Below are 12,534 nucleotides of genomic sequence, written 5' to 3' on the forward strand. Positions count from 1 at the left end.
GCTGCCACCTACAGACAGAAAACTGAACTAGTCCTCCCTCCCCGAGTGAGCAGCTCAGGCTAACTCTGTGAAAAATTCAATGTTCATAAACTTTTTTTTCCCCTCCGAGTATAACTCGGAATAGTAAAACCAGGGGTTAATTATGTGACTCATAACCAAGCGAACTGTTAACAATTAAAAAAGGTAAAAAATGGTGTTCTTTTCCATATGAAAATCGTTTCGTCATTCATCGTTATCTTTGTAGGTCACTGGAAAAAGAATGAAGAAGGGTGTCCATTGGGATATTCAAGGTTCCTCAAGGAGAGAAATGGAGAGAAAAGGAGTTGAGAACAACTGGTGTATTCTCCTCGATAGCCATAAATCATATACAGCAACAAAATAGGTTTATACCCACTAACATTGAAGAATTATTTCCGTATATACACATCTACATACACATTATCATACCAGGTCGTATGGACTGTACTCACTCAGTACAAACACTTCCATCTTAATATTCCTTTCCCTACCCCTAGTTCTGAGGTTAATGTTCAACAAAAGGTAAAACTATTACAATCTATACCACAGCTGGGGATCCTGTAGGTACCACATCGTCTGGGGGGCTTCCCTCAATCACCGAGAGTTTTACCAATACAACTCCGGAGTTGAGATGGACCTGAACACCAAACAGTCGGCAAAACAAGAACGAAGTTGCAAAAGCTTCCCCCCCCCCTCCTCCCCCCAACGTCGCTTGGGCTCTTAACCAGTTCGTAATATGGCATCATTTTCATGTAACGACACATGATTTTAACCTTTGCGAGACGAAACTTTTAAGTTTGATCAAACTTGGTGATCGCTTCTGGGGGGGGTGTCTTAATATAAGGACGCAATGCCAAACCTGGTCTGTTCGTACCGCCCACATCAGGATCCTAAGAATCTTCTTGCCACAAACCCGACGATCCCCTCCCCTCCCTCACCCACGCTGACCATCGGTCTATCCGGCCACCAGAGTCCCTCAGATATTCCATTCTCTTCCTTAGGACAACATTCCCTACGCTCCTCCATTGCCCCCATCTATTACTTTATCAACCACTATCGTCACCATCCTTGTTCCTCTCGCTCTGCCATTCTCCGCCAGCTCAACATGCAGAAAGTCCCTCCCTCCCTGTGGTGTACGAGGCATGCCGCTACCATAGACCCATGTCTCACCAACCCACAACACTGCCGGCTCCCGTAAACCTGTCTAACAAGAAGTGCTTGTCTTTCTGCTCCCTCAGTAAAGCTCGCGCGCTCGCTCTTCCCACCAGCAGTATGTCTGAATGTGTCCCCCCTTATCTCCCAACTTTTCCTCTCGCGTGTGAAAGTCCCACACAAGGACGTAAGTCCACATCCAGACGTGGAAACTCCTACCCCCTCCCACCCTTTTTCTCCAAGAGTTAGGTCATAGCTGTTACGAAAGCATATGATTCACACTAAAAAAAAAAATCGCACGAAAAGACGGCGGGAGCATAAGTGCAAAAAAATGAGGACAGGTATGGAGTGTGTGTGCGGGCGTTCCACTGGCAGTGGCCTAGTGGCTTAGCTTTGATGAGAAGGAAAGACCAGCAGTCCGGACACGGTGGGTGTAAGATGGTCCCGGGCGTCACCCCAACACTCCTAACTCAGGAGGACAGTACCTCCTCGGACACGGCGGGTGTCAACAACCTACTAACTGGAACCATCATTTAGACACCATCCTCACGTGATACTACCTCCCTCCATCCATACCACTATAGTTAGCCCCCTAACCGTCTTTCCTTATGCATCTCTTGTTTAAATACCTTTGCCAAACCTCTCACCAACGGCCTCCTGATCGTGTCTTAACTCCCTCGCCCTCCTCCGATATCATTACGACCTCACTGGCACACGGTAGCACCCGCGGCCTCCACACCCTACCATCACGGCCTGAACTCCACGCCATTTTTTTTTTTTTTTTTTTGCCACTGCTGGCCACAACCTCCCTCACACAGCGCTTTAATTTGTCCACATGTTGTTACCTGCCGCCCCTCCACCAGACTCATCCGTCAAGATCATCTCCAGGGATGATGGACTTCGTCCTGTCGGCCCCTCTTACACTCAGCATTATTCACTCACTCCAAACTCTCCCCTCGCTCCACACCTCGTACAAATACACTCAAGTCATTCATCTTGCTTGTTCGTACGATGTCGGTGCTTATCTATGACACGGACGACCCCTCCCCATCCCTAGCTAATCACCCTTAACTCCATACTGGACTTTAGAAACTCATCCCAAAGTGGTGCTACTCTACAAGTCATTCCATAGTTACACTAGTTATATTCCCCTCCCCCCCCAAAAAAAAAGCGTAGATCAGAATAGCTTACACACCTTCCCACCTCACATCTGCTACACGCCTCGTGTTTCCTCAAGACCTGCTCTCTTATTCAACACTCAACCTCACTTCCCCCCAGGCCTTACTTGAATCCACCACCCAGATATTCAAACACCTGCTGCCTCTCCGTCAACTGCATACATCAAAACCTATTTTCCATCCGCTGTTTCCCCTTAAGACCTTTAATTTTTCCTTTCTAAAAAGTGTTCCTTCATTTATTCATCAGAGTCTATGACATTTTTTTCCCCACATCTTCACCTCTTATCCTCACGGGCCGCGACACATCATCCACGGCCTCATCACACCATACACCACACGAGCCTAACGCTACACCAAGCCCTTGTCTTTCAGCACTTAAACCCAGGATCCCCACCACACGGGCCATTACAATGACATATGCTCTACCAATCTTTTTTTTTTCTTTTTTACCACACCTCCTGACTGACTGTCGCTGCGCTCTTTTTCACACACCACGTACTCCAAACGCCCACGACACGCCACACTCACTATATCGTTTTCTTTTCATCGGTATATAAGGTACGCACATGCTCTATTGTCTCATTTTAATCAATATATGGTACATGCACACTCTTATTGTTCCCCCGTGATCAACATACCGCCCCAGGCAGTTCAACAAGGGTGGGCCGTTGTGTTACCAGTTTCTTTCCGTACACCGCTAAGCTTTAAAACTTTTTTTGTTTTCACCATCACCTGTTTCTCGTAACACCTAAGACCAGAACCTTTTTAAAACGGCAGGTTTTCTATGTCCTCCAAAACTCATGATTAGTCACCGTTTCCATTTCCTTAAGTCTTTAGCCATTTTTTCACGTTTCATTCAAGGCCTGGCCTCGAAGGAGCATGTTGTCCAGGACAGGATCTTACGTCGAAGTGAAAAAAAAAATCTTTTATAATATAAATCGTGTAGATAGAGTGTAAATTATACACACTATAATCACTCGCTACTATTTCCCTTGTCACCCCTTACATTTAAGTTAGAAATGAGCTCATCATCATCACTGCAGTTTGCTCTTTACATACTTTAGTCCTCAGCTGTGTTTCACGTATTTCCAGCAAGAGATCAATCAATATGGTGCTCCACCTGAGGTCCCTTAGCCTTGCCTCGTCAGAGGCTCCTGTTATCTCATCCACTCCAAGAGCCCGGCCGTGGTAAAGCTTTCTGCACTGCTTTCCTCATCTTCTCACTCAGTACAGCGACAGTATATCTTGTTACTCTGCATACCTTCTGTGTGGAAACATAACTCATTAAAATCCTCTCACTTCACGCAGGTCTGCCCTTCCTTTTTTTCCAATCGAGTTATTCAAATCCGTCCCATCTCCCTTCTCATCCCACGCCATCTCTCCTCACTGCCCAGGTAGAACAACAACATCACATTCTACCACACACTTCAACTCGCTTCTGGCCATGTCCTTGTTACCACTTTCCACATCACCTCACGTCTTCTCCACCACGCTCAGTTCCATCTTCCACTTTCCACTCTGCCACCTGCGCACCAGAGAATAATCAGACGAACCCTGTTCTTACATCTCTCCACTCGGGCATATGATTAATGGATGATACAAGGGCTGGACGGGATGATGGATTCCTTCGGCAGTGCCTTCTGGAAAGGCATCCTTCGCCTACCGAGATGATGACGACGGTCTTGCGAATCAATTTGTTCTTCGTGAAGTACGACTGTCGGTCTTGCGTCGGAGCGTATCTTGAAGGGAGAATAATCCATAAAGGTTCGGAATCAACTGGAAACGGATGATTTTTTCACAAAAAATCATCCCGGAATATCAAACATTTTTTTTCTTTCCTTCCTACAGAAGGATTCCAAAAATGATCCTTCAAGATATCGTCCTGTTGTACCCCAGGTCCAACCCATGACCGGAGGGCAGGGACATCAAGGGCCTGGTTATAGAGTTCATGAACCCCCTCAAAAAAAGAGAATTCAGAATCCATTCCAGCTTTCTTCTAATTCTCCACCTGCGTGTAGTATTGTCAGAAATCCTGAGTTGGAGGAGGAGGAGGAAGGAGGGGGGTGTGTGAACCTCGATTGCCTTCCAGAAACTCGGGGAAGGGATCAAAATGGCTCTCCACCAGTGCAAAAGAGGGAATAATGGTAGACTAAAACCTACGCCCACGCCGGACCAGTGATGTCATCCGCATCCTTCTTTCACTCGTCATCCCCCCCCCCTACCACCCCGCCACCTTATTGGTTATCGCTAAGAATCTTATGACGAAACATCGAAACTCGACGTCGGATTGGCCCTCCCGCTGCTTTGAGAATGACGTCACGAGCGAAGGCCGTCGCCTATTGGGTCTTTTCATCCTTCTGTTAACTGACGTAAGGCATGTCGCAGTTGGGAACTTAATGGGGCTTTTCCAGTTTCCATTTATAAAAATTATTATAAACTGTAATCAAATTTAAATCTGCGTATTGATGCATCCCCAGAGAGTTATTTCATTTTTTTTCAATCTTGGTTTAGATATCACGTGAAACATGCTAGCAACGAACTGAAGAGAATCTCCTTAATTCCATAACGAAGCTAAACGGAATTGTATGGGACGAAAGCCAGTGAGAAAATGTTGCGTGCGTGTGTGTGTGCGTGTCAGGAGGTGGGGGATATAAGAGAGGGTCTGCGGCCTGAACATGCAAGACGTAACACTGTGTTTGGAGCCAGGGCACCGCCGCCGTCGTCAGTAGTCTGGTCCCGCAAGAAGCCGTTCTGTGCCTCCCACCTCCTCCTCCTCTCGATCGCCAAGACCACACACACCGCCTGCCCCCCACCCCCCACCTACTTCCATCCCTGTCGCCAGCCAGCGGGCCCGTCGCTCCACCCACTTCGCGCGGCACGCACGCACTCGCCCCTCGCTCTCCACGTCGCTTGGACGCTCCTCTGCCCTGCCCCATTCACTCTCCACGCGCCAGCCAGCCAGCAAGCAAGCCAGCCACCGCTCCAGCTTAACCCCTTGGACAGTTTTAGCCAAGCCCCGACTAACTTCCTCAGAGGTAAGTTTTGAAGTTCGAGATGGGGGTTCACCTGGAGGAGGGGAGGGGAACGTGTCTCAGGAAGGCACTGAAGTGAGCCGCAATTGTGGACACGTGTGCCGAGTTGTGGGGTCGGTCAGTCTTCTTCCAGGGTCATGTGTTTGTGTGTCTGTGCTGGAAGTCTTGGGGTTTTCGGTTCGCGGATGTTACAAGTCGTCTTGCCATGAGTAAACGAGTGGGAGTGTGTGTGTGTATGTAGCCTTCAGCTCATGACATGACATGAAGGTTTCAGACTTGCTCGAAAGCACTCACTTCAGTCCAGCATGCTACTGGTTCATGGCATGACATGGTCAGCTGAATATTGTGAACATATATTTTCTAGTTACAACGTGGAGACGAAAGATGACCGAGGGTAGACAGTTTTGGGGAGCAGCTATTCATGACATGTCACTGACATTGGACCACCTAGAACAGGTCAGTAGGTCAGCGGACGTGCCAGGACTGAGGTGGACTTGTTAGAGTTGTGTTGCTACTGTTGGGCAGTAGAGGTGGCTGTGAGAGTGTGGTGGTGAAGCTGGGGTTATGGTGATGGTGGTGGAGTTGTGGTGGGGGTGGTGATACTAGGGTTGTAGGTGTGGAAGGAGGGGGGGTATGATGATAGGGTTAGGTGGTTTTTGCATGGGTTGTTGTGTGGCGGCGGTGGTAAGGTTATGATGGTGTTGCTGGAGTTGGGTTGTGGTGGTGATGCTGGGGATGCATAGGGTTGTGATGATGCTGGAGTTGTATGCGGTGGTGATGATACTGGGGTTGTATGTTGGTGATGATGAAGCTGGGGTTATGGTGGTTTTGCAACGGTTGTGATGTAGTGGTGCTGCTGACGCTGTATTGACTTTTTCTTTATAATCCAGGTTCTGGAACTGTTGTGTACCCGAGTTGTGGCTGTGGTGGTGCTCAGACTGTGGTTCTGATGCTGGAGTTGTGGCGGTGTTGAGGTTGTGGTAGTGGTGGTGATTAGGTTATGAAGGTGCTCTGGTGGTGGCTATGATGTGGTGGTTGTGATGGTGATGAGAATGTAATGGTGGAGATAATGGTGGCGATGTGATTGTGGTGGTAGTGTTGGGGTTGTGTGGGGTAACAGGGTCTGGCTGAGATGGTTAGACGCCTCATCAAGACCTGTATGTATGACCAGGTAACCCCTGACCTTGCGACCTCGACGGAGTGCATGATCCAACACATGAGTTCGTACAGATGTACGAACGAACACATGAGGCCCCGTAAACACGACCTGGCGGTATTAATACTAATAGTAACACTAGTGATAATAATAATAATAATAATAATAATAATGATGATAATAATGATAATAATAATAATAATAATAATAATAATAATAATAATAATAAAAATAATGTATAATAATGCGAGTATATTGCCTATTCACGCCCTCATTAAGGATTTCATCTTTATCGTACTTAATACCTCCCAACGGTCCTTAATAAAAACTGACGAAGTATTCCTAAAAACAGCAAGTCTCCACACTCCGACTCTCCAAAATGCAGTGATCAGGGAAGCGAACGATTGATTCAGAGAAATACGCGAACGGTGGTGACCAGGGTGGATCTCCCCCTCCTGTATTATTACCCTAAAGACTGGAAGAGAGGGATGAGATACGAGAGAATGTGTGCTATGAAGCTGCGTCGTGTGTTCCCAACGCTATCCCGCTATGAGAGAGAGAGAGAGAGAGAGAGAGAGAGAGAGAGAGAGAGAGAGAGAGAGAGAGAGAGAGAGAGAGAGAGAGAGAGAGAGAGAGAGACTACCCCTGAGAACGTAACAACTGTCCGGTCCCCCCCCCCCCCACACACACACACACACACACACACACGTCAACAGGTCGTTACCAAAGAAGCGAACAATGTAAACTCACAGGTAGGTTAAGCGACCGGGGCTCCGGTCAACTGAGAGCACAGTGTGTGAGTGAACGTTTCCCTGGTCAGTTAGGTTAGTGCACTCAGCTCCTCCTCGACCATACTCAGCTCAGCACCATCACGGTGGGTAAGGCTCAACGGTGGGGTCTGTCTCGACGATGAGTGAGTGAGTGAGATTTGATATATATATATATATATATATATATATATATATATATATATATATATATATATATATATATATATATATATATATATATGCTGTTTCTATGCCTTAGGACGAGAGTGATCGTTACCAATTCTTAATCTTAGATTCTTCATTCGTATCAAACCGTCACTAAAGGCGCTTACGCTTTACCATATATATATATATATATATATATATATATATATATATATATATATATATATATATATATATATATATATATATATATATATATATATACACGAATAAAGTGCATATGCCTCCCACAGGGCAAGACGTCTTAAGCCTCAGTTCATAAATCTCAGGTCTGGGGATCGTCCTCTCAATAGGGGTGTCGGATGGAGGAAATATCTGGCACTTCATCAAGTCAGACATAGAGGAAATATGTAAGGCCTTTTAAAATACTTCAAATAACTTAAAAAAAAGGCCTGGGTAAAATATTTTTTGTCCACAAACCTTTTTTTTTTTCACAAAGCAGAACTTGCCTCTTGCAGAACATGTTACCTCAGTCTATATAGCTCTGCAAAGGCCTGGATGTCATCAGCTTTGATGGCTGTATAACCCCAGCCTTGTGGCTCATGTCTCAGGTCACACACACACACACACACACACACACACACACACACACACACAGGTAATCCCCCCCCCCCCCCTGTACCTGTGAAAGTCGCTTCTGTAAATGGCAAGCTGTTAATTACACCACTAATGCGACATCGTCATGTATAGTGTGTGTGTGTGTGTGTGTGTGTGTGTGTGTGTGTGTGTGTGTGTGTGTGTGTGTGTGTGTGTGTGTGTGTGTGTGTGTGTGTGTTCACTGTCGTACCTCTCCCAAGCTGTGTGTGTGTGTGTGTGTGTGTGTGTGTGTGTGTGTGTGTGTGTGTGTGTGTGTAAACAGAGAAGCACCCACTCGTACGTATCAATATCTACAGGCGGACAGGTCCAACACTGGCGGCAACAAAACATTTGACACCAGCGCGGAGATAAAGTGTGCCGCACCACGACCACAGAGGCGCCGTATGCACATATGGACATCGTAGGGGCGATGCTGGACACACACACACACGATATTTACGATGGTGTCGCATTGTGTGGGGGGTGGGGGGAAGGGAGGGGGGGAGGAGGGAGATAGAGGGTGTGTGTTTAGCTGTTAACCTCTGACCTCACGCATGGCCACAGTGACGAGGGGGTCACAGAACCTGCTGGTCCTCCCGGAATGTAAGGCTCATCTACTGAACCTCCTCTTCCTTTACACATTCTCTACAGTCTCTCGTAATATACTTCCCACTGATTTACTTTTAACCCCTTGATATCCAGGAGCATTTGACCGCTTACTGAATCATTTTTCACTGAATGATTTTCACCCACGAGGCACAAAGAACACTTTCCCTTCCATCTGCCGTCCATCAAATCCACTGTCGTTTTGTAATCTCGAGGTATCGCGATGATGCTTCGGCCCCTAATTTCATGAGGTTGGTGGGCCGGCGGGAGGCCAGGCAGGAGCAAAAAAATAACGAGTCAAAAGTTTACTGAATTACATTAATGAGAGGGAGAGTCACATGAGGTTCCGCTTCCCGGAACACCACAAGCTGACCCGGGAGGAAGCTCAGGGTTGCCATCAAAGGTATTAAAGGAGGATCAGGCTCCGCCAAAGGAGGAGGAGAACACCTCCAACATTCTCGTCCAAGGCGCCGTGTGGCATTCACAAGACAAGAGGACATCATGTCCCCAGTCTTGTGGACAGTCTATACGCTTACGAAAGACCGATCCATATAAATTATACATATATATATATATATATATATATATATATATATATATATATATATATATATATATATATATATATATATATTATCATCCCGGATACTTCCAATGTATTCCCTGCGTGTCGTAGAAGACGACTAAAAGGCGTGGGAGCGGGGAGGGGGGGGTTTGGAAATCCTCCCCCCTGTTTTACTTTTCCAAAAAAAGGAACGGAGAAGGGGGGCCAAGTGTGAATTTTCCATCTAAAGGCTCAGTCCTCTGTTTTTTACGCTTCCTCACATACTCGGGAAATGGCGACTGTGTATGAAAATTCTTGAAGAAGGTTCACCAGACATTTGCCGTACCAGCGATCGAAGCCCAGTCCTCGGCTTCTTGCTGCGAAGTTCCAGTCCTTCGCCCACACGAGAGACAAAACCTACATCCTTGCCCTTGGAGACAGCTCACCACCAGTCCTCGGCTCGGTTCCAGGTCTACCAATGCCCCACGAAAGAGCCAAGACTCCGGACCACCTGCTGGGGATCGCGTGATGCACTTAGCATTGTTTATGAACCCTGGGATACATTCCAGGGAGGCTATCCCTTCTGTACGACGGCGGTGCACGGCAGGTGTGGTAGGGTTAACGGCGCACTATACAAACTCGTAAGAGAGTTTACCTCACGCTACGTTCACCTGTAGACTAACCCGAGGGGTTTACGGGACATATATGTATTACAAGTGGACTTCTAAACCGGATATATGCATAGAGATGTACACACGTTACAGCTGACATGGTCATGTTGACAAGGTAGTTACCATCGCTCTGGCTCCTACTCCTTGCTGCGGCAACCACCGCTGCTGCTGCCTCTGATCCGAACATTCAGAACGGACGTTGACGATCAGACCCCCTAGGACGTTCACAGTGGACATCATCAGTAAACGAAGCGAGGCATCTAAAGAGAGCGTCAATATCGGTGATGATTCCTTCCCCCTCCTCTCCTGGACATTTACAGCCAATCATGTGGGCAAGGAATGTCGAGATAAGTAACAGGTCCGTGTGTGTGTGTGTGTGTGTGTGTGTGTGTGTGTGTGTGTGTGTGTGTGTGTGTGTGAGGGGACAGGGAGGGCCGGTGTGGGTCGAGCGAGCCATCGAGACCCGGCCGAGCAAGACCAGCCCAGAACAGCCCCGTCGCTGGCGGTAGGGCAGGAGATCAGGTGGGTGGGAGGGGTGAGAGGTACTGGGGCATGGCCACCTCTCCAGGGATTAATTTGGGACAGAAAAACCACTAAGGGGTCTTACGTAGGAGGGAGGGATAGAAGAAAGATGCCGGAATTAAAAAATCTAAGAGGGAAAGTTTCGCGAGGAGAGAAAAAATGAATGACTTCCCTCTCTCTGCAATGTGGCTGTGCACGCATCTCTCACCCCTGAAGATACCGAATCCCTTTAAAAAAAAACGCTAATATGCCACGCGTGTTTGTTACTGACGCCAAAATCACAGTGTATAAATACTAATACATTTCTTTTTTACGTCAGTGGCAATTGTATACGCTAAGATTGCCACTGACTTCATCCGCCACCTCTCCTCCTTGAAGATCGTGTCGAGGGATACCACAGCCCGGATCACAATCTCCCCGACACAAGAGCTAAAGCTTTAACCTTCCACAGGTGTTGTGGAATAGCGAGTCCTTTGTCAGCGTGAGCGAAGCACAGGGGATGTTCGGAACCTGCACTGTCGTATATCACGTACTGAATGAACGTTAATACTTGGGCGAGTCCTGGGAGTGGGTGGTGCGGAGGAGAGGACCCTGCAATAGGATAAGGGGATAGGACCCTACACTACGACGAGGTGAGGATTGGATCCTGTTTTAAGCTGCCATGGCTTCCTAAGAGCCACCGACAGGAGAGACAGAGAGAGCCAGGGAACACCATTACCCTTTTTAAGTGGTTTACCTTGGGAGCTGGACGGGCCTGCTTCAGCGACCATCGCTCTTGCTCCTACTCCTACTGCTGCAACCACCGCTGCTGCTCCTGCTGTTGACAAGTCCGTGTCACAACCAGCCAACTGTGCCTCAGGTCCAGACACATACCGTTGGACACATTCCAGCAACTGACGCTCATGGATAAGTCATATATCCAGTGCACCAACGGCGCCACACTTATACAGCCACAGCTGCTGGAGTCAATTCAGGTCTTCACTCCTGCCGTAGGTTCCCACGCAAGAACTCAAAGGTCTCGTGTGTGTGTGTGTGTGGAGAGTGATTCTCCGTCCTCACATAAGATGCTCTGTGTCAGAAAACCACTTTCATGTGAAGTCTAAAGGAAGCCAGGGGTCCACATATTTTCCCTTCACTCAACACACTCTTCCTGGATGTAAAGAGTCGTGTTAAGTTAAAGTTAGTTCATGACCTGTTGTTCATGTAAGTAAAAAGCCACTTTAAGGTATCTTGTCAGGGTTATTTTGCAGTGACGCTATCTTGCACCGGTTATTTCCCCAAGGTGACGCTATCTTGTGCCGGTTATTTCCCCAAGGTGACGCTAACCTGACAGTTATTTCCCAAGGTGACGCTATCTTGCACCGGTAATTTCCCGCGGTGACGCTATCCTGACAGTTATTTCCCAAGGTGACGCTATCTTGCACCAGTAATTTCCCGCGGTGACGCTATCCTGACAGTTATTTCCAACGGTGACGCTATCTTGTGACAGTTACGTGGCGGTGACGCTATCTTATGATAGTTATTACGCGGTCACGCTATCTTAAGTTATACGACCCAGGCTGACGCTATCGTCTAACATCTAGTATCACATCGAACACCCGATAATTAACTATTGCTATTTATCTAAAGCCAATACACCAACAACTCCTCAAGATCTTCATCAGAGACCACAAGCAACACTCCAGGATCAACTGTACACACACACACACACACACACACACACACACACACACACATACATCTCACACCTACCAAGACGTAACTCACTCAACTTTCTAGTCTTACTAAACACCTCTGCTCCGCCAGCTTGACGAGGCTCGTGGTGAATGGGGGCATCCGTCAGCGTAACACACTACCACAGTGTTAAGATGTGTGTGGCTGGCACGCCAGGCAAGAGCCACCGGGGACTGTACCTCACAGTCTGGTTTCCGCTCGTTTGCAAGCCACTAGAGATTCTACCCAGGATTCCGGTTTCCGCTCTTTTGGGTCAGTTTGCACGACTAGATGTCCCCCCCGGCGAACATCCCCAATGACTTGGGGACCTTGCCTGCAAGGTAACTTAAGGCTCACCCCTACCTCCTCGT

The 12,534-nt window shown here is 47.6% G+C and overlaps 1 protein-coding gene across 2 annotated transcripts in view; it reads left to right on the forward strand.

Annotated features, from left to right (window-relative positions):
* Positions 1-12,534, forward strand: part of Proc (Proctolin) — a 139,482-nt gene that overhangs the window by 80,677 nt on the left and 46,271 nt on the right. The window contains exon 1 of one of the 2 annotated variants that reach the window (XM_071692435.1): positions 5,240-5,383. The exons of the other annotated variant lie outside the window; for it this stretch is intronic. The gene's annotated coding sequence lies outside the window, so the exon portion shown is untranslated. Of the gene's footprint in view, positions 1-5,239; positions 5,384-12,534 lie in introns of those variants that run through there. 2 annotated transcript variants of the gene reach the window in all.

Source organism: Panulirus ornatus, chromosome 53 (assembly GCF_036320965.1).
Source record: "Panulirus ornatus isolate Po-2019 chromosome 53, ASM3632096v1, whole genome shotgun sequence".
NCBI classification, from domain to species: domain Eukaryota; kingdom Metazoa; phylum Arthropoda; class Malacostraca; order Decapoda; family Palinuridae; genus Panulirus; species Panulirus ornatus.